Source organism: Hylobates moloch, unplaced genomic scaffold (genome assembly GCF_009828535.3).
Source record: "Hylobates moloch isolate HMO894 unplaced genomic scaffold, HMol_V3 SCAFFOLD_12, whole genome shotgun sequence".
In the NCBI taxonomy this organism is placed as follows: domain Eukaryota; kingdom Metazoa; phylum Chordata; class Mammalia; order Primates; family Hylobatidae; genus Hylobates; species Hylobates moloch.
In genome coordinates this window covers 93,282,778-93,305,123 of record NW_026652287.1, presented here as the reverse complement: position 1 = coordinate 93,305,123, position 22,346 = coordinate 93,282,778, and the positions used below count along the sequence as shown (strand labels likewise).

Sequence of the window (22,346 nt, the reverse complement as noted above, 5' to 3'; positions counted from 1 at the left end):
CACCCTGGGCCAAAAAGATGAGATACCTGGGTTCTGATGGCAATGCCTTCAGTCTCTTCATCGGTTTTCTTCTCTTTGAAGAAAATGGAAGTAGTAACATCTGGCCTACCCATCTCTCAGGGTGTTGTGAAGACAAACTGTGATAAATAATTGCAAACATATTGGGCAAAACATGTAGAATGAATCAAAATTTTTAGATAACTTTCTAAGAAAAGAATTGATTTAAATGAAAATCGAATGTAATATAATAATGCAGCATTCTATCTACCCCAGATTGATACAAAAGTTCAGGGACATGAGGCTTTAGGAAGACTATAAGTTCTACATCCCTTTAAAAGAATTCTCACAGCAGCGATTCCAGCCATGTGAATTCTGTGAAATAACATCTGGCTGCCCACTCTATTGATGGCAAAGTCTAAATAGCATAGAAAAAGAGGAATGATTTGGTGAAAAGACACTTAGAGTAGGCAGGAGATTACCGTTAGCAAATGGTTGTTTAAATTCTTTGTTTAAGAAAGTGTTCTGCCTAGAATTTAAGGATTTGTGGTAAGCTTACCAGAGTCCAGCCACCATCAAAGGCAATGATGGCAGAGAAACTCTGTCAGGCACCACATTAAGAGCCTGAGTTCTTCACCTCACGACATTTGCCATGTTTTTTCTCTTACCCCCAACTTCATGTCTTTGTACCACCTCTTGTATATTTATTCTCCTATTCAAGACTCCTTTCTTTCCTAAAGCCTTCCTAGAACAAGTCCAACCTTCACATCAGCATATGCTTAAGAAATATATTATTCTTGGGAAAATTTCAGGGTATTTCCTGCTTTTGTCCATAATTCAGTGATATTGTACCTGTTTTTCTTGGCTAAAGGAAAGCAATGACTAAAATACTTTTAAACTACTGCTGCCTATACCTTTTTTAAAGAGGTCTTATTTTCTCATTGCTGGTAGTGGGAGCTTTTAAAAGGTCAAAATCCATATTATTATCCCAAAATATGTTTAGCTAAAAACTAAATGCTTAGTAGTAGAAAAATAGTCATATAAGTAGGCCGGGCATGGTGGCTCACGCCTGTAATCCCAGCACTTTGGGAGGCTGAGGCAGGTGTATCACAAGGTCAGGAGATCGAGACCATCCTGGCTAACATGGTGAAACCCCGTCTCTACTAAAAATACAAAAAATTAGCCAGGCGTGGTGGCGGGCGCCTGTGGTCCCAGCTACTCAGGAGGCTGAGGCAGGAGAATGGCATGAACCCGGGAGGCGGAGCTTGCAGTGAGCCAAGATCATGCCACTGCACTCCAGCCTGGGCGACAGAGCAAGACTGTCTCAAAAAAAAAAAAAAAAAAAAATGCTCATATAAATTACAACATATACACTTCAAGGAGTTCTATGTAGCTATAAATAACAATGCTTACATAGTTTCTAAAAGCAAGGCAAGAGCTTGTTACAAAGTTAGATTTCTAAGTATTAAAAGTTGTATCACCTGGAGCAACATGGCCAAACCCAAAACCCATCTCTAAAAAAAGATACAAAAATTATCTGGGCATGGTGGCATCTGCCTGTAGTCCCAGCTACTCTGGAGGCTGAGGTGGGAGGATCCCTTGAACCCGGGAGGCAGTGAGCCTGATTGTGCCACTGCACTCCAGCCTGAGTGACAGAGTGGGTGAGACTCTGTCTCAAGGAAAAAAAAAAGTTGTGAATACAATACAGTCCCAACTATATAAAGATCTTAATAGCAGAATTGACAAAATAATTAATAATTTTTATTTTGGGGTTAACTATAGTTTTTTTTCCTTATGCTTTCCTGTATTTCTCAAAATTACATCATGTGCATGTTCATTTGTATTAGAATATAGTCTGTGTGTGTGTGTGTTCAGCCAGATATTAAATAAATTGTTTTCAGATTGGTTAATAAGAATAAAAACAGTCAGGTGTGGTGGCTCGCACCAGTAATCCCTGCACTTTGGGAGGCCAAGGCAGGCAGATTATTTGAACTCAGGAGTTCGAAATCAGCCTGGGTAACATGGCAAAACCCCATCTCTCCAAAAAAAAAAAAAAGAAAAATTAGCTGGGTGTTGTGGTGTGCACCTATAGTCCCAACTGCTTGGGAGGCTGAGGCTGGAGGACTGCTTGAGCCTGGGAGGTCAGGGCTACAGTGTGCCATGATCACGCCACTACACTCTAGTCCGGGCAACTGAGCAAGACCCTGTCTCCAAAAAAAAAAAAAAGGAAAGAATAAAAACATGTAAAATCTCAATAATAATGATAAAAAATATATAATATTCTGTGAGGAACTGGTGTAGAACCAATGAGTTCACTCCAGACCACTCAAGTTTAAGTTAAACCAGAGCTCAGCCTATTAGTCTACAAAGTAGGAAGTGGTGAGCTGACTCTAGCTTTGTGGTTAACTTCATTTAACCTCAGCCACTATAGGCCTAGATCCCTTGAAAGCCCCCCACGATTGGCCCACCCCTTCATCCTTCACTATCTCTTCCCTTTCCCACTTCCTATTTTACTTCTACAGTTCCTTGATGGCCTAAATCAATGGACAGAAAGGGAGGGGAAAAAATGAGGCAGGTCAAACTTAAAGGCATAGGAAAGATTCTCTTTTCCTTACTTCTATCTCTGCAGGCAGGAGAGGTCTTTTGGACAAGTTCTGAGAAATAGAACTATTTCATGTGGCTGGGAACTCAACTACCTTAGCCAATGGAGCTTATGACCCAGTTGTGGGAGTGGAGTTGAGTTCTCTTTTATTTCTTTAAGTGATTTTTAAAAAGGCACTGGAGCATGTAACCATTTCTTTTTTCTTTTTTTTTTTGAACAACTAAAATTTTATGATAATAATAAATATCACCTCTAATATTTTGGGAACCTGATCAAGGCCTGAAGCAGTTTTTCTGGCCTAGGATTGTTGTACTATCATATTCAATATAGGTTTATTGATGAAGGCTAGCTAGGGACACAGGGCATATTTGGAGGCCCTCATAAAATCTCTATTAGCTCCTAAAGGACACTCCGAATTTTTTTTTTTAATGACATTTTGTGATGTAAACAATAATTTCTCAATCTTATTTAAAATGTTGGGGAGGAAAACTGTCTCTAGCCTTTGCCGTTTATTTTGTAACATACAATTTGTGCCATTATAAGACAGGCCCCCTAAGTACTACTTGCAGAGAAGGAAAATAAATATTTGCAAGCTTGGAAAGAACAACAATAACAGATGCATGTCCAGGGTATAAGTCTTCCCGGGGCTCCGCAAAGGCTGGCAGACGAAGTCTTGACATAAGTTTCTAGGCAAGGTGGGGAAAGAAGGAGATAGACCCAAGCAGAAAAGATCATGTTCAAAGGCATTACTGTGTGAAAGAGAACCTTCAGGAAAATGCAGGCTGCTTAATTGAAAATAGGTGAAGACAAGGCTAGAGAAGCAGGCTTCAGCTACATCACAGGCTAAGGAATTTGACTCTATCGTAGACCAAGGGTATCAAAGTGACCTCAGAAAGTTTTCCCAGGCCAGTGCAGCTGTTTTAAAATAATTTTTGATTTGAGTAACTTTAGGTAGGACAGATCTTCTCCAGGTCCATACAACTTCTTTCTTGGCCATATTAAACCCCATGGCTTCACACATTTGAGTGCCTGGTAGTGAAGGCGTATGAGATCTTCTCAAGAATACGCTGGGTAGATAACGGAGAACCGTGGAAAGACTGGCATAGGCCAGAGGCACGATTAGATTTGCAATGTAGAGAGATCATTCAGGCAGTGAGGTGGAAATTAGATTTTGTGACAGTTGGCAGCACAACAAGAAGGAAGGGCTAGTCAGAAAGATATTAGGATGATAGTGTCCTAACTAGGACCTGGAACTAATCATATGTGGAAGATGAAGGAGGAGGTCTAAAGGGCTTCTAAGTTCTGGCTCTTGTAAAGGGGTCACTGGTTATTATACACCCAGCAGCCTGTGTTATACACTGGTTGTTATATGTCTTTGCAAAAGACATAGCAGGTTGGAGGCAAGGAAGGGAAGTTGAGTTCAGTTCAGGGATGTTAGACCAGGTAATTCTGATGGCCCTGTGGGACGTTTTTGTCTAGGCTAGAGATACAGATCCATGGACATTTGTCTTCCTCTCTGCACCAGATCTAGGCCAGGTTGTTGGAGGTGAGTTTCTTTTGGCACTGTTTTTTTTTTTTTTTTTTTGAGACGGAGTCTCGCTCTGTCGCCCAGGCTGGAGTGCAGTGGCGCAATCTCGGCTCACTGCAAGCTCCACCTCCCGGGTTCACGCCATTCTCCTGCCTCAGCCTCTCCGAGTAGCTGGGACCACAGGCGCCCGCCACCACGCCCGGCTAATTTTTTGTATTTTTTAGTAGAGACGGGGTTTCACCGTGGTCTCGATCTCCTGACCTCGTGATCCGCCCGCCTCGGCCTCCCAAAGTGCTGGGATTACAAGCGTGAGCCACCACGCCCGGCTCTTTTGGCACTGTTAGTCCATTGGTTTCTTTGGCTATATCCCAAGGAAAAGCTAGATTTCAATTCTCACTTATTCCCACTTACTTCAGTTCTCAATTTGTATCCATCCTGCAGGAGTTTATTATCATTATTATTATTATTATTATTATTATTATTATTATTATTATTATTTTGAGATGGAGTCTCACTCTGTCACCCAGGCTGGAGTGCAGTGGCACGATCTTGGCTCACTGCAACCTCTGCCTCCCAGGTTCAAACCATTCTTCCACCTCAGCCTCCCGAGTAGCTGGGATTACAGGCCCATGCCACCATGACTGGCTAATTTTTGTATTTTTAGTAGAGATGGGGTTTTGCCATGTTGCCCAGGCTGATCTCAAACTCCTGACCTCAAGTGATCCGCCCACCTTGGTCCCCCAAAGTGCTGGTATTACAGATGTGAGCCACCATGCTGGGCCGCATCCTGCAGGAGTTTAGAGAACTGTAATGATGTTTCATCTGCTTGTTACTATTCCTCCTCTCTCCCATCCTTCAACCAACTGCCCATAGTTGTTTGCACTATTATTGTTAGGAGGTAATTGTGCCTGCATCATTAACCACCCAGCAGCCTGTGCTGAGATCTGTGGGCTGCATGTGAACATGAGCTGCCATCATCATGAGGTGGCAGACACCCAGTCTTGGCTGTGAGCACACCTGGCACAGAAGGCTTCTCTGTCACATGAAGACCAGCTGACTTATCTGTAATAAGCCTGCTGGAGGTGGTGGAGCTCAGACCAGGCTGCTTGTGGGTTTGGAACTAATGGCAAAACCATTCTTAGAAGCTTGGCAGGACACATGCAAAGAAACAGCTACTTCTCAGCCCATAAAGCATTTGCGTTACCTTCAGGAATTTGAAGCTTTTTACTCTGGACCTGAGAGGGGTTCGGGCACCAGAAATAAAATCTACTTCAAGCATGCCTCTAAATGATAAAATTCTTGATTTAACTTTGGCATTTTGAGCTGTTTGAAACAGTAAAACAAATGGCCAGGAAGCGCATATGGTGAAAGACCTCCACAAGGGGTGGGACGCCATTGGTATCCTTCTAAGGAATTTCAAGCAAGTCCGTGATGCACTGGGTAATCTGCACAGTACCCTTTAATGTGGTGTTAAGAAATATTCAGATTAAGAGCAAGAGAGGCTCACTGAAACACATTTGGATACATTTGCATTTTGTGTTTAATTGTTATGATTAAATTATTACAACATTTGTTGAGACAAGTGAGGAAAAAAAAGAGTTTAAAAATGCCCACAATCCCACTACCTCTAAATCCTTTCTGCTATAGTTTGAATGTGTTCTCCAAAGTCCACAGGTTAGAAACTTGATGGTGATGGGACCTAATGGGAGGAGTTTAGTCATGGGGGTGGATCCATGACAAACAGATTAATGCCATTATTACATTATTGCAGGAATGGGTCCCTTATAAAAGGATGAGTTTGGCCTCCTCTTGCTGTCTTGCTCATTCTCCCTCTCTCCCCCTACGCCCGTTCTCTCTCTATCACTTTTCTGCCATGTGATGCCTTTTGCTGTGTTATGATGCAGCAGGAAGGTCTTTGCCAGATACTGGCAGAACTGTGAGCCAATACATTTCTGTTTATTGTAAATTACCCAGTCTGTGATATTCTGTTATAGTAGCACAGAATGGACTAAGACAGTCTCCAAATCCTTTTCTGTCTGTACAAATAGAAACTATTGTTTTTATTATAAACTTAAGATGTTGTACATTTGAGGATTTTGTTTCTTATTAAAATTGAGGTATCACTCACATGAAATGAAATGTATAAATGCTAAGTGACCATTTTGATGAATTCTGACAATTGTCCACCTACTCTGTACTTCCCACCCCCCCACAAGCCATATGGCAAGAATATCATCTTAGAGCATTTCCATCACTCCAGAAAGTTTCCTTACTTCTTTCCAAATCAGCCTCTGCTCTACCCACTTTCCCTCCACCATTGTTTGGATTTCTATCACTGCAGATTGGCTTTGCCTGATCTTGACCTTCATATAAATAGAAACATACAGTTACATAGAGTTTTGTAATCTGTTTTTTAAATCTAGTAAACTGTGTGAACAATTCCCATTTCAATAATATTTATCCACAGCATCACTTTCAATGGAAAAATAATACTGCTTTTGATGCATGCACTGTACCACATTTGATTATTTAACCAGTTCCTATTGATGGAAATTCTGATTTCCTTTATTCTCTCCCTCCCCCTTTAACCTTCCTTCCTTCCATCTTATTACAAACAACCCTGTTATTAATATCATTATAGGTAAGCCTTTGCATATAAAGCTTACTTGTTTTTGTAGTTTACATTCGTAGAAGTGAAATTGCTATGTCCAAAAAATGCACTTTTTTTTTCTTTGAGATGGAATTTCACTCTGTCACCCAGGTTGGAGTGCAGGGTGTTTAAATGAAAGAAGGGGAGGCCAGGCACAGTCCAGGTGGCTCACGCCTGTAATTCCAGCACTTTGGGAGGCCCAGGAAGGTGGGTCGCTTGAGCTCACAAATTTGAGACCAGCCTAGGTGACATGATGAAACCCCATCTGTACAAAAAATACAAAAATCAGAAGGGCATAGTGGTGCGTATCGGTAGTCCTAGCTACTCAGGAGGCTGAGGTGGGAGGATGGCTTGAGCCTCGGGGGTTGAGGTTGCAGCGAGTTGAGATGGGGCACCACTGCTCTCCAGCCTGGGCAATAGAGCCAGATCTTGTCTCAAAAATAAAATAGAATAAAATAAAAGACATAATAATAATAATAATAAAAACATTGGGGGAGTGTATTCAAAGTGCAACTTGAATCTATGCTCCAGGATTGGGGTAGGGGGTGGGTCGGAAGGCACAGGGCAAGGTTGTAACATCTTTCCAATCATTTAATGTAGAAATCATCCCAGATTTTTGCTAGTATCTGCTAGTAAGACATATATTACTAGTACATGTATATGTGTGTGTATACATATATGTAGTATATTTAGGGCATATACATATATTACCTGTATATGTGTGTTTGTTTATACACAAACACATATATACTAGTAATATACAGTATACATTATATAGTATATACTAGTAATATATGTATATTATAGATATACTAGTAATATATGTATATACTATATGTACACACTATATATAATATATAATATACTAGTAATATACAGTATACATTATATAGTATATACTAGTAATATATATTACAGATATACTAGTAATATATGTATATACTATATGTACACACTATATATAATATATAAACTAGTAATATATTTATATACATGTATTTTAAGTTCAGACAACCTCTCTTGGTATTATTCTCCTAGACATATGTTATTCACAGAAATGTGTTACAGTATCTGTTTTTTGTCTTTTGGAGCTACATTTTATCTCTTATTTGTTTATTTTCAGACAGAGTCTTGCTCTGTCACCCAGTCTGGAGTGCAGTGGCATGATCATGGCTCACTTCTTCCTTAATCTCTTGGGTTCAAGCAATCCTCTCCCCTCAGCCCCCTGAGTACCTGAAACTACAGGCGCATGCCACTGTGCCCAGCTAATATGAAATGTTTTTACTTGTAGAAATGGAGTCTTGCTTCCCAGCACTTTGGGAGGCCGAGACGGGCGGATCACCTGAGGTCGGGAGTTCGAGACCAGCCTGACCAACATGGAGAAACCCCATCTCTACTAAAAAAAAAATACAAAATTAGCCAGGCGTGGTGGCACATGCCTGTAATCCCAGCTACTAGGGAGGCTGAGGCAGGAGAATCGCTTGAACCCGGGAGGCGGAGGTTGCGGTGAGCTGAGATTGCCCCATTGCACTCCAGCCTGGGCAACAAGAGTGAAACTCCATCTCAAAAAAAAAAAAAAAAAAGAAATAGAGTCATGCTATGTTGCCCAGGCTGGTCTTGAACTTGAACTCCTGGCTTCAAATGATCCTTCCACCTTGGCCTCCCAAAGTGCAGAGATTACAGATATAAGCCACTGCACCCAGGCTTGGAGCCAAATTTTAATTGTTTATGAGTTGTATTTTAAATATAAGAGATTGCTATTTTAAGAAATGAAAAGAATTTTAGTGTTTTGTTTATTTATTTATTTATTTATTTATTTATTTATTTATTTATTTATTTATTTATTTTGAGACAGTGTCTCACTCTGTCACCCAGGCTGGAGTGCAGTGACGTGATCACAACTTACTGTAGCCTTGACCTCTTGAGAGGTCTCGCCCAGGAGTTCAAGACTAACCTAGGGAATATCGTGAGACTGTCTCTACAAAAATTAGAAAAACTTAGCCAGGTGTGGTGGCTTGCGCCTGTGGTTCCATCCACTCTGTGGGAGGATTACCTGGGCTTGGGAGGTTGAGGTTGCAGTGAGCTGTGATTTCACCTCTGCACTCCAGCCTCAGCAACAGAGCAAGACCCTGTCTCAAAAAAAATCAATAAATACATAAAATAAGTCAATAAATTACCCAATCTGTGATATTCTCTTATAGCAGCAAGAAAAACAAAGACAGTCTGGTAGATGTATGATTTGGTATTTTTAGGTTTACACCTGTATAATATAGTAGATTTTTTTTCTTATTCTAAAATAATATATTAGTAGTAGTTACGTAAAAGCAAAAAGATGCCATAGTTTCCATTTTTCCTGCTTTAGAATGGTCACAGTAGGCTCAGTGAAATATTTCTAGAAAGACATAAACACCTTATTGAGTCTTTCTTAATATTGTCTAAGTTTTTAAGCTTTTTCACAGAAAGATCAAGACGAAAGCAAGATTATTATTTAGTCTGCATTTATGGGGAGAGGTAATTTCTTGTTCTAAAGGAGTTAATAACTGGGTTTAGTGGTATGAGGCTCTAAGCAAAAGCATTTTTAAAATCAGAAGTAGCCTGATGGGAGAACAATGCACATCATTAGATGCAATTGCTGCATAAATGGTCTTTTTGTTTTAGAGAGTACAGTTTACAGTTTATAGTAATTGAAAAAAAAAACCCATGTGTCATTTTCACTGCTCCATTTGTTTGCTTTCTATGTAATTGAATTTCACACAAAGGAAAGAATAAAAACTATTTTCAGGTGCACTATTGTATCTTTTACAGAGTCTTGAATTAATTTAGAGCCTAATTCTCGTTAAGTGTTCTCCAGTGGGTATATTTTAGTATTTTTTTAAATGAGATTCAAAGAAGGAGAATGACATCTCTTTTGAAACCAACCTCTGATTTGATTGAATGTTACATCGTTTAAAATGGCAAAAATTGGCTTTCAATCACATTTTGGGTTTATTTCTAGCCAGTTGCCAAAGCAAGCCTTATTGAAATTAGGAGACATAATTATATCTCACATTTCCTAGGGCTGTTTTTTTCAAAACCATAAAAACACAGATATATTGCAGTCTGCCCTACAAACTTACACAAGCAACATATGTGGTGCAGTTTTCAGTCTTGCTGCATTTTCTTGTGTCATTTGGTCAGTGTGTGGTTGTTTTTTATTTGTGTGAAATGAATTTGGGGAAAAGTCAGTGTGTCCTCATTTTGAAGCAGCAAACCTTTGATGCTGTATAAATTTATGAATGGTGCATGGAGGTGGAATGTGGGAGTAAATGGGTACTATAAAGACTTAGCTAGGCCAGGCACAGTGGTTCATGCCTGTAATCCCAGCTACTCAGGAGGCAGAGGCACAAGGATCACTTGAATCTGGGAGGTGGAGTTTGCAATGAGCTGAGATCATGCCACTGTACTCCTGCCTGGGCGACCAGAGTGAGATTCCATCTCAAAAAAAAAGACTTAGCTAAAGTAACATTCAAAGGATCTAGGGGAAAGACAAGGAAAATACTTGGCATGGAGTTTAACCATAAACCCATAGATATGGGGGAACAGAACCATTTGCTTTTAAGCCTAATTGGTTGTTTTATTTTTATTTTTTTGACTGTCAACTTATTTATTTTTATTATTATTTAAAAATTTTTAATTTTTATGGGTACCTAGTAGATATATGTATTTATGGGGTACATGAGATTTTGTTTGTTTTGTTTTGTTTTTCAGATGGAGTCTCGCTCTGTTGCCCAGGCTAGATTGCAGTGGCACAATCTCAGCTCACTGCAGCCTCCACCTCCCGGGTTCAAGTGATTCCCCTGCCTCAGCCTCCTGAGTAGCTGGAATTACAGGTGTGTGCCACCACATGCACCTCATACCCACCTCATTTTTGTATTCTTAGTAGAAACGGGGTTTCACCATATTGGCCAGGCTGGTCTCAAACTCCCGACCTCAAGTGATCTGCCCACCTCGGCCTCCCAAAGTGCCAGGATTATAGGCGTGAGCCACCACACCTGGCCAAGGGTACATGAGATATTTTGATACAGACATACAAAATCCAATAATCACATCAGAGTAAATGGGGTATCCATCACCTCAAGCATTTATCATTTCTTTTTTTTTTTTTTTTATTTGAGATGGAGTCTCTTTCTGTCGCCCAGGCTGAAGTGCAGTGGTGTGATCTCAGTTCACTGCAACCTCTGCCTCCCGGGTTCAAGCAATTCTTCTACCTCAGCCTCCTGCATAGCTGGGACTACAGGCATGTGCCACCACGCCTGGCTAATTTTTGTATTTTTCGTAGAAACGGGGTTTCACCATATTGGCTAGGCTGGTCTCAAACTCCTGACTTCGTGATCCACCTGTCTTGGCCTCCCAAAGTGCTGGGATTACAGGCATGAGCCACCACACCTGGCCTATGGGTTCCGTTTTTTATCTATATCTTCGCCAGCGTTCATTATTGCCTGTGTTTTGGATAAAAACCATTTTAACTGGGTTGGTCATTTTAATGTTTGCGATTTGGGGGCTACTACCTAAAACCAACCAAGAGAAAAAGGAATATTTAAAAGGCGTTTTCTGATCATAGATCTCTGAGTCTCATTATATTAGCTTTTAATGATCAGAAAGTGATTCTGTGAAGATTCAAACTCATGTCAGCCACTTGGAAGAAGGGTCTAGTGTAGTTATATGAGCAAGATGGATTAGAGGAAAAGGAAACAGTATTTCTTGGGGAAAATGGACTTAGAAAGGTGTAAATTACAGAGAAGTGTGTACATTTGTTTGTTCATTCATTCATTCATTCATTCAACAACTATTGGACATCTACTCTGTGCCAGGCACCTTGCTTAATGCTGGACTGTGATAAGTCTACAAGAATGTCACTGTCAACGGAATATATCTTAGTATATGACTACATATTTTACAGATCCCATTTCATTCCATTTTAATATGAATGTACTATGCACACAATTTAGTTTGATTTGGATGCAATTAGGAATCATCATTATTTTATTCAATAGGGCAAATGTGTATGAGCTTATAATTTTGGTCTATAATGAAAGAACAATATGTTTAGCTTTTATTTCAAGAGTATTATGTGTGATGATTGTAAAATGCAAATCTAATTTCCCATTCAAGGGGTATACATCTTTTTTTTTTTTTTTTTTTTTTTTTTTTTGAGACGGAGTCTTTCTCTGTCCCCCAGGCTGGAGTGCAGTGGCGCGATCTCGGCTCACCGCAACCTCCACCTCCTGGGTTCACGCCATTCTCCTGCCTCAGCCTCCCGAGTAGCTGGGAATACAGGCGCCCGCCAACACGCCCGGCTAATTTTTTGTGTTTTTAGTAGAGACGGGGTTTCACCGTGTTAGCCAGGATGGTCTCGATCTCCTGACCTCGTGATCCGCCCGCCTCAGCCTCCCAAAGTGCTGGGATTACAGGCTTGAGCCACCGCGCCCGGCTGGGTATACATCTTATAATTCCAAAATTGGGTATTCTTATAAGAAAACTGGTCCTGCTAGGAACGGTGGCTCACGCCTGTAATCCCAGCACTTTGGGAGGCTGAGGCGGGTGGATCACCTGAGGTCAGGAGTTCGCGACCAGCCTGGCCAAGATGGTGAAACCTCATCTCTACTAAAAATACAAAAAAAATTAGCCAGGCCTGGTGGCGGGTGCCAGTAATCTCAGCTACTCATGCGGCTGAGGCATAGAATTGCTTGAACCCAGGAGGTGGAGGTTGCAATGAGCCAAGATTGCGCCACTGCACTCAAGCCTGGGCGACAGAGCGAGACTCCGTCTCAAAAAAAGAAAAAAGAAAACTGGTTCTAAGAGAGAAAAATCTCTCTCAGAAGAGCTAATGAATGAGTAAATGGGGATTTAATATCATCCAACCTAACATTAAGATTCAGACTTTAAAAATAGCCTCATAGGCCCAGGCACAATGGCTCATGCCTATAATCCCAGCATTTTGGGAGGCCATGTCAGGCAGATCACTTGAGTCCAGGAGTTCAAGGCTAGCTTAGGAAATGTAGGGAAACTCCATCTCTTTAAAAAAAAAAAAAAAGAAGCCTCATAGTTGTTATTGAGATCATTTTACTCTAGAATATTGTGTTCAACAGTCTTAATATAAATGCCTATAATGTACATATAGAGTTTCCACTGACTGCATTTTATTTTGTGCGGAGATTTTATTAGTAGAACTTGTGTTGGCTCATTGAAATCTGTAGAAAATATGAAAACTGTAGCAGCACAACTGACGTTACTGACTTTTTTTGGTAAAATGAATATTCCAAGATCCTGGTGTATAACTTCATGTGTGCATGTAACTAATATGGCCTTGCTAGATGTATAACTAGTAAAAGAAAGAAAAGTGACTGCTCGTCCTCTAAAATAATTCTTAAGATTCCTCCCTAGTGGTCTAGTGGCTAGGAACCTCCCCACCCACCCCCCCAAAAAATAGGCTGGGCATGGTGGCTCATACCTGTAATTCCCAGCACTTTGGGAGGCTGAGGCGAGAGAATCACTTGAGCCCAAGAATTTGAGATTTTCAAGATTACAGAGGGATGATCACACCACTGTATTCCAGCCTAGGTGGCAGAGCAAGACCCATCTCAACCAAAAAAAAAAAAAAAAAAATAGTAAAAAGTAGTGTCTTCTTTCTTTTCCACACTACCCCCATCCCATCTCAATTGTTGACTATTGGCTATGAAGTAAAAAAAGAAAAAAAGATTGTAATTGAAATAAATAAATAAATAAATGGTTGACTAGAAGCCAACTCTTTAAGAAAAGAAGAAATCAGTGGAATAATTTATCCCTATAAATTCCTTGGCTGACCAGAACTAGACATCGCCGATTTAAAAAAAAGAGATGAGCAAGCCGAGGCTGCTGGCACCTGCTGAGGGCTATGGAGTGAGTTGGGAGCCTGGCCTGGAAAGGAAGATTTCTTTCTTTTTTTTTTCTTGCGTGTCATTCTTGTTGCCCAGGCTGGAATGCAATGGCACGATCTTGGCTCACTGCAACCTCTGCCTCCTGGGTTCAAGGGATTCTCCTGCCTAGCCTCCCAAGTAGCTGGGATTATAGGCGCTCGCCACCACGCCCAGGTAATTTTTTGTAATTTTAGTAGAGATGGGGTTTCACCATGTTGGCCAGGCTAGTCTCGAATTTCTGACCTCAGGTGATCCACCCACCTCAGCCTCCCAAAATGCTGGGATTACAGGTAGGAGCCACCTCGCCCGGCCGGAAGATTTCTTGTAATTCAGGTGTCTTCCAAGATGCTTGTTAAAGATGGCTCGTATCATGTTGTCTTTTCTTGTTAGGTAGAAGCATTATATTTTCTTTTTAAAATTTTTTTTAAAAATCTTTATTTTATTTTATTTTTGAGACAGGGTCTTGCTCTGTTGCCCAGGCTGGAGTGCAGTGGTGTGATGCAACTTCTGCCTCCTGGGTTCAAGTGATTCTCCTGCCTCAGCCACCTGAGTAGCTGGGATTACAGGTGCCCGCCATTATGCCCAGCTAAGTTTTGTATTTTTGGTAGAGATGGGGTTTCACCATGTTGGCCAGGCTGGTCTCAAACTCCTGACCTAAAGTGACCTAAAGTGAACTCAGCCTCCCAAAGTGCTGGGATTACAGAAGTGAGCCACTGTGCCCAATCTATTTTCTTTTTGAGACAGGGTCTTGCTATGTTGCCCAGGTTGGTGTCTTTTTTTTTTTTTTTTTGAGTTGGAGTTTCGCTCTTTTGCCCAGGCAGGAGTGCAATGGCGTGATCTCAGCTCACTGTAACCTCCACCTCCCAGGTTCAAGTGATTCTCCTGTCTCAGCCTCCTAAGTAGCTGGGATTACAGGCACGCCCACCACATCTGGCTAATTTTGTATTTTTAGTAGAGACGGAGTTTCACCATGTTGGCCAGGCTGGTCTCGAACTCCTGACCTTAGGTGATCTACCAGCCTCAGCCTCCCAAGGTTCTGGGATTACAGGAGTGAGCCACTGCACCTGGCTGAAGCATTGCATTTTCTCCTTAACTTTTTTTTTTTTTTTTTTTTTGTAGAGATAGGGTCTCTCTATCTTGCCCAGGCTGGTCTCAAACTCCTGGCCACAAGCCATCCTCCTGCCTCAGCCTCCCAAAGTACCAGGATAACAGGTGTGAGCCACTACACCTGACCTCTCCTTAACTTTTAAAAATAGTAAAATATCAGCTGGGCACAGTGGTTCATGCCTGTAATCCCAGCACTTTGGGAGGCCAAGGTGGGCGGATCACCTGAGGTCAGGAGTTCGAGACCAGCCTGACTAACATGGAGAAACCCCTTCTCTACTAAAAATACAAAGTTAGCTGGTCGTGGTGGCATATGCCTGTAATCACAGCTACTCAGGAGGCTGAGGCAGGAGAATTGCTTGAACCTGGAAGGCGGAGGTTGCAGTGAGCCAAGATCACGCCATTGCATTCCAGCCTGGGCAAAAAGAGCGAAACTCCGTTTCAAAAAAAAAAAAAAGAAAAAAAAGGAAAATATCAGCTGTGTATGGTGGCTTATGCCTGTAATCCCAGTACCACTTTGGGTGGCTGAGGTGGGCAGATCACCTGAGGTCAGGAGTTCCAGACCAGCCTGGCCAACATGGTAAAGCCCCCATCTCTATTGATAATTTTTAAATATATATATATATATATATAAAAGAAAAAATAAAAATGATAAAATAGGGCCTAGGATGGTAGTGTGGCACACTGATCAAGAGTAAAATTAGCGGGCCAGGTGTGGTGGCTCACAGCTGTAATTCCAGCACTTTGGGAAGCTGAGGCATGTGGATTACTTGAGGTCAGGAGTTCGAGACCACCCTGGCCAACATAGTGAAGCTCCAGTTCTACAAAAAAATACAAAAAATTAGCTGTGCGTGATGGTGTCCGCCTGTAGTTTCAGCTACTTGGGAGATGAGAACCCCTTGAGTCCGGAGGTGAAGGTTGCAGTGAGCCGAGATCACGCCACTACACTCCAGCCTGGGTGACAGAGCCAGACCCTGTCTCAAAACGAACAGACAAACAAACAAAAGAGTAAGACTTCTGGAGTCAGCCAGTCTGGGTTTGTGTTCTGGTTCCAACTGTGTAAACTTTGAGCAGATTATTTAACTTGTATAAGTCTCAGTTTCCTTATCTTTGAAATGGACATTATAACAATATTCCCTTATCACTAAGAATGGCTGTGATGATGAAATGAGATAATGGCACAGGGCAAGGCACATAGTAAGCGCTCATTAAGTGGTAGTTTAAATTTATTATTATTATATACTTGTTAAATATATGCCTGATGGCTGGGCACTGTGGCTCTTGCCTGTAATCCCAGCATTTTCGGAGGCCAAGGCGGGTGGATCACCTGAGGTCAGGAGTTCAAGACCAGCCTGACCAACATGGTGAAACCCTGTCTCTACTAAAAATACAAACATTAGCCAGGTGTGGTGGCTGGTGCCTGTAATCCCAGCTATTCGGGAGGCTGAGGCAGAAGAATCTCTTGAACTTGAAAGGGGGAGGCAGCAGTTAGCCAAGATCGTGCCATTATACTCCAGTGTGGGCAAAAAGAGTGAAACTCTGTCTTTAAAAAAAGTATATATATGGCCGGGCGCGGTGGCTCACGCTTGTAATCCCAGCACTTTGGGAGGCCGAGGCGGGCGGATCACGAGGTCAGGAGATCGAGACCACGGTGAAACCCCGTCTCTATTAAAAATACAAAAAATTAGCCGGGCGTGGTGGCGGGCGCCTGTAGTCCCAGCTACTCGGAGAGGCTGAGGCAGGAGAATGGCGTGAACCCAGGAGGCGGAGCTTGCAGTGAGCCGAGATCGCGCCACTGCACTCCAGCCTGGGCGACAGAGCAAGACTCCGTCTCAAAAAAAAAAAAAAAAAAAAAGTATATATATATATGTATTTATATTTATATATATGCCTGACAACTAGGAAATTCCTTGGAAAACTTTGCAAGAAGCAATGCAATAGCAATATTAAATAAATAATGCAATAGGAATATTCATTCATTTACCCAAACTATTTGTTTTTAAACTAGAAATGATTGCAAATTGCTCAATCAATAGTTTGGACAGTTCATGTGGTTTTCCTGAGCATTCTATCCCTTTTCAGGTCTCGATTCGAGTTAATTAGATTCTTTGCTCTTCCACAAATGAGTTGGCACGTGGGTGCTTGGGAATTTCATTTTCATTTCAACTGCTTTTAGGGACTCCTCTATCACAGTAAAAGTAGGAATGCCAAGTTTCTTGTCCAAAGAATAGGTTTTAACTCCACTTTTATTTTTTCCAGTGTCTTACAGAAAAATATTTCTTTTTTTGTCTGTTATTTGCAATGTGCAAAGCCAGTAACTGACCTTATGATCCTGTTCTTTCATTCACAGTTTACAAACACTACTGTCTATAGTCTATGATTAGTTTTTTAAAAATTAAAAACATTTAACTACTAATTAGTAAAAACTATACATGTAAGCGTGTTGGAAAGTATGACTAAGTCGTCCTCAAATACAGTGAACAAAAAATATGCTTACTATTCCAAGGAGAACTGAGAAAAATATGTATAACATAAAAAATGTCTCTCATTACTATGTATAGTGGCACGGCCTCTAGTCCCTGCTACTTGGGGGGCTGACACTAGAGGATCGCTTGAGCCCTGGAGTTCGAGGCTGCAGTGAGCTAGGATTGTACCACTGCACTCCACCCTGGATGACAGAGTGAGACCCCATCTCTAAAAAAAAAAATTTTAAGTTTCTCTCAAAGCTAAAGGTAATAATAGAAGTCATTTATTTTGACATTATCTTCTGCCTAAATTTTGTGTTATTAAAATATTATTTTTTTCTATGAAATATTGGTTATTATAGAAAGTACTGGCTTTTAAAAACTGTTTTGATTTGGGAAAAGTTAAAAAAAAAACAAAAAGCAAAGAAGACAAACCCATATTGATTTCCTAATTCTTCTTTTAAACACTGATTTTGGAAGTTTGAAAGTCTAAGAAACAGCTAGGTGAGGTGGCTCAAACCTGTAATCCCAGTACATTGGGAGGCCGAGAGGCAGGAGTATTGCTTGAGCCCAGGAATTTAAGACCAGCCTGGGCAACATAGCAAGAGCCTGTCTCAAAAAAAAAAAAAAAAAAAAAAGAAACAAAGAAAAAAGAAAAAAAAAAGTCTAAGAACCAGGGATAATTATAATAGTGAACATTTATGAAAGGTTTACTATGAGCCAGGCCTATGCTAAGAACTTTACAAACATTAATCCATTTAATTCTTACAGCACCCCTGTGAGGTGAGTGCCAATATTATACCCAATTTATAGGTAAGGTAATGAGGAACCCAAGGTTAAGTAACCCAAGGTTGCACAGCTGATAATGATAAACCCAGGATTCTGATCCTGAATCCAAATCCATTTCTTTTTCTTTTCTTTTCCTTTTTTTTCTCTTCTTTTTGAGAAAGGGTCTCACTTTTTGAGAAAGTGTTGCCCTGGGGGTGCAGTGGTATAATCACCGCTCACTGCAGCCTCGACTTCATGGGCCAAAGCAATCCTCCCACCTCAGCCTCCTGAGTAGCTGGGACTGCAGGAGTGCACTACCATGCCTGGCTGATTTTTTATGTTCTGTAGAGTTTGTGTCTCTCTTTGTTGCTCAGGTTGGTCTTGAACTCCTGGGCAATCTTCCTGCCACAGCCTCCCTATGTGCTGGGATCACAGGTGTGAGCCACTGCAACCAGCCACAGATTTGTTGTTGTTGTTTTTTTTTTTTTTGAGACGGAGTCTTGCTCTGTCGCCCAGGCTGGAGTGCAGTGGCGCGATTTCAGCTCACTGCAAACTCCGCCTCCCGGGTTCACGCGTTCTCCTGCCTCAGCCTCCCGAGTAGCTGGGAATACAGACGCCCACCACCACGCCCGGCTAATTTTTTTTGTATTTTTAGTAGAGATGGGGTTTCCCCATGTTAGCCAGGATAGTCTTGATCTCCTGACCTCATGATCTGCCCGCCTCGGCCTCCCAAAGTGCTGGGATTACAGGCGTGAGCCACCGCGCCCGGCCAGATTTGTTTTAAGGTGAGTAAATGCTCTACATTTGAATAGTAGTCCATCTACGTGGGTTGACAGATGCCTTTTTTGTTTGTCTTTAAAAATGAGGGCCAGCTACTTGGGAGGCTGTGGTGGGAGGATTGCTTGAGCCCAGGAGGTTGAGGCTGCAGTGAGCCATGATTGAACCACTGCATTCCAGTCTGGGTGACAGAGTGAGACCCTGTCTCAAAATAAAATAAAATGAAATGAGGATGCTCTGTAGATTGAGCCCGCTTTCAACACTACCTGTCTGGTTATGATATAATGAGCGGTCCCATTTGGACTTTCTGGCTGTCCAAATCTATCAGTCTCTCTCCAATCTATTGCGTCTACTAAACACAGCCAATTTCCTCTTGGAAAACTAGCTTGTAATCTTTAGAATTCCCTAGGGGGATTCTTCCACATTCTATTTTAATTTGTTTTATGTTATCAATGACCATATAAAAGGCTTTAAGGTTTAATCAACTAGTATTCTCCCTTGAAACTACTAGAAGAGGTAAGTGAATTACTATCTAGCATGGACAACACAATAGCATTTTTTTTTTTTTTTTTTTTGTATGTTAACGCTGAAAATGTGACTGCATTATGGTCTACAGGAAAGGGCAGTTAACAGACAATCATGAGTCCCGCTTCAGCTGTTCACTAGCGGTGGGAGCAGCTTATCTTGGTTCTCTGAACATTAGATTTCTTGTTTATAAAATAGAAATTATTACTTTGCTGGTTGTTATGAGGATTATATGAGATACATTCAGGCAATCAACACATGTTGATATAAAGGTAGTTTAGCTAATTTAGATAAGGGAGTCAGGGAAGGTTCCATCAATTTAATTTTCCATCTCTAGCCATCACCCCAAATACTGGAGGCAATTTCAGAGATTTCAGGTAATAAAGGGATAGGGAAAGAATTAGAATCTTAGACTCAGAAAATCTCTAACCTACATCTATTTAGAATTTTACAACTTACATTAAAGGTAATATACTCACCTTGTGCTGTGTAAATCTTGCAAAGTTCTCTAGCCAAATGCAATACATTTCACTCTGACAAGACTAAAGACTATTCAAATAATGTGAATATAAAATATTATACAACTTTTTTCAACTTATGGTTCATTTATACAAAGACTCATTGCCATAGGAGAAGCATCTCAATTATTTTCCAGCCGGGCGCGGTAGCTCACACCTGTAATCTCAGCACTTTGGGAGGCCGAGGCCGGCGGATCACGAGGTCAGGAGTCTGAGAGCAGCCTGGCCAATATGGTGAAACCCTGTCTCTACTAAAAATACAAAAATAAAAAAAAAATAGGCAGGCTTGGTGGCACATGCCTGCAGTCCCAGCTACTTGGGAGGCTGAGGCAGGAGAATCGCTTGAACCCGGGAGGTGGAGGTTGCAGTGAGCCAAGATCATGCCACTGCACTCCAGCCTGGGTGACAGAGTGAGACTCCATCTCAAAAAAAAAAAATTTTCTTTTTCTAGTGGTTGCAATCATTTTATGGAATTCTGTTATTCTCTCTCTCTCCCTCGAAGTTTTTTATGACCCTCCATGTTGGATTTGGGTCCCTCTCCTGTAGGTTTCCATATCTGCAATTTCCAAAGGCATCTGGGATGTATGGTTCTGTCATGTTTATGGGGCTCCCCCAACAGATTATTAATTTGCAGTGGGCAAGAACTCATGTTCCTGACAACCCTTACTATCCTGCCCCCCGCACTCACAGCCGTGCCACTGCAATCTGCTCTGGGATCCTGAGACTAATCCCATCATGTCCTTCCTGTTCCTCCCTCTTTATGTCAGCCCAGTCTCCCAGGTCATCGCTCATCCTTTACACTCTGATATCCACATGGCCTTGGATATCCCCTTTTCTGATCCCATGTCTTACCCTTCTCCAACTTCTTCTTTTTTAAAAAAACTTTTTTAATTTTTATTTTTTTGAGACAAAATCTTGCTCTGTCACCCAGGCTAGAGTGCAGTGGCGTGATCTCGGATCACTGCAACCTCCGCCTCTCATGTTCAAATGATTCTCCTGCTTCAGTCTCCCGAGTAGCTGGGACTACAGGTGCGCACCACCACGCCCCTCTAATTTTTGCGTTTTTAGTAGAGACGTGGTTTCACTATGTTGGCCAGGCTGGTCTCGAACTCCTGACCTCATTTGATCCGCCTTCCTCAGCCTCCCAAAGTGCTGGCCTTATCGGCGTCAGCCACCACACCCACCCACTACCCAACTACTGCAACTCTTCCACAGGGACCTCAGCTGTATTCTTTCAAAAACTTCACTTCCTCACTTCTCTGAATGCTCTGTTTGCCTGCTTGCTAGACCTGGTTCTCTTGAGCACACTGTTCCCCTTGCTGTTGATGGCCGTTTTCTCTCCCGCACTCCTCAGACCACAGGCCTGCAAATGGGGTGAGGGTTCTCGTTCCTGCGTCCAGGCCATTTTCCCTCCCATTCCGTAGCTCCCACTACCACCTCTGACTGTCACATCATCAAACTTGACCCCACTGTGTTGCGGTCCTCTAACGCCTCCTCCTTCCCACACACGCCCTCATTCCTTCAAGCTTCCTCTCACCCACGTGGTTTCTGTCATCCTTCTTGATGATTGTTTTATCCTTACACATGATTTTTCTTCAATACAGTATCAGTCTTAGTGTTCTTAGGCTTCCCCTCTTCAAATGGCCTTGCATCCTTCCATGCCTCATGCCACTCACACCCAAAGTCAATCCTTAGACTTCATCGTTACTAATAACTGCAACCTGTCCATCAGCTCAATTTCAAGTGCCAGCTATTATTGTTACCATTACTAATTTACAGAATTTGTTGAATGGGACCACTCACTCGTGGGATTAGCACAGGCAAATGAATTACATTCTTTCAGCCCCATTTGCTGTATTCAGGGGCTGTTGTGTGGGTTGGTTGAGATCAGATATTAGTGGCAGGAGACTGGGAAAGAGCTGCAAGAAGGGCTGAACAATGAAGAGATTAAGGGTGATGAAATTAAGCCAGGAGAAAAGAGGCAAAGCCTGGGGCAGAGAGGACTGTAGAACTAATCCATGCTGGAGAAAAGGGATGGCAGATCTGCACGCCAGAAGGTGGGGCCCTGGAGAAGGAACAGTAAATAGATTATGAACTGGAGACCTGCAGGGCAAGCAAGGGTGGAATAGGGAGATTAAAGGCAGCCCCAGGGATCCATGGAGAAGAAAATGGGCCAGGGCACAGAGTAGGGGCTTGTTGGGGACAAGCCCCCCAAAATCTGGCCATAAACTGGCCCCAAACTGGCCATAAACAAAAATCTCTGCAGCACTGTGACATGTTCATGATGGCCATAACGCCAGCGCTGGAAGGTTGTGGGTTTACTGGAATGATGGCAAGGAACACCTGGCCCGCCCAGGGTGGAAAACTGCTTAAAGGCATTCTTTTTTTTTTTTTTTTTTTGAGACAGAGTCTTGCTCTGTCGCCCAGGCTGGAGTGCAGTGGCGCGATCTCGGCTCACTGCAACCTCTGCCTCTCGG

At 41.9% G+C, this 22,346-nt stretch overlaps 1 protein-coding gene across 1 annotated transcript in view; it reads left to right on the top strand.

Moving 5' to 3' along the window:
- Positions 1-22,346, top strand: part of LOC131380755 (uncharacterized) — a 517,791-nt gene that overhangs the window by 11,917 nt on the left and 483,528 nt on the right. The window lies entirely within an intron of this gene.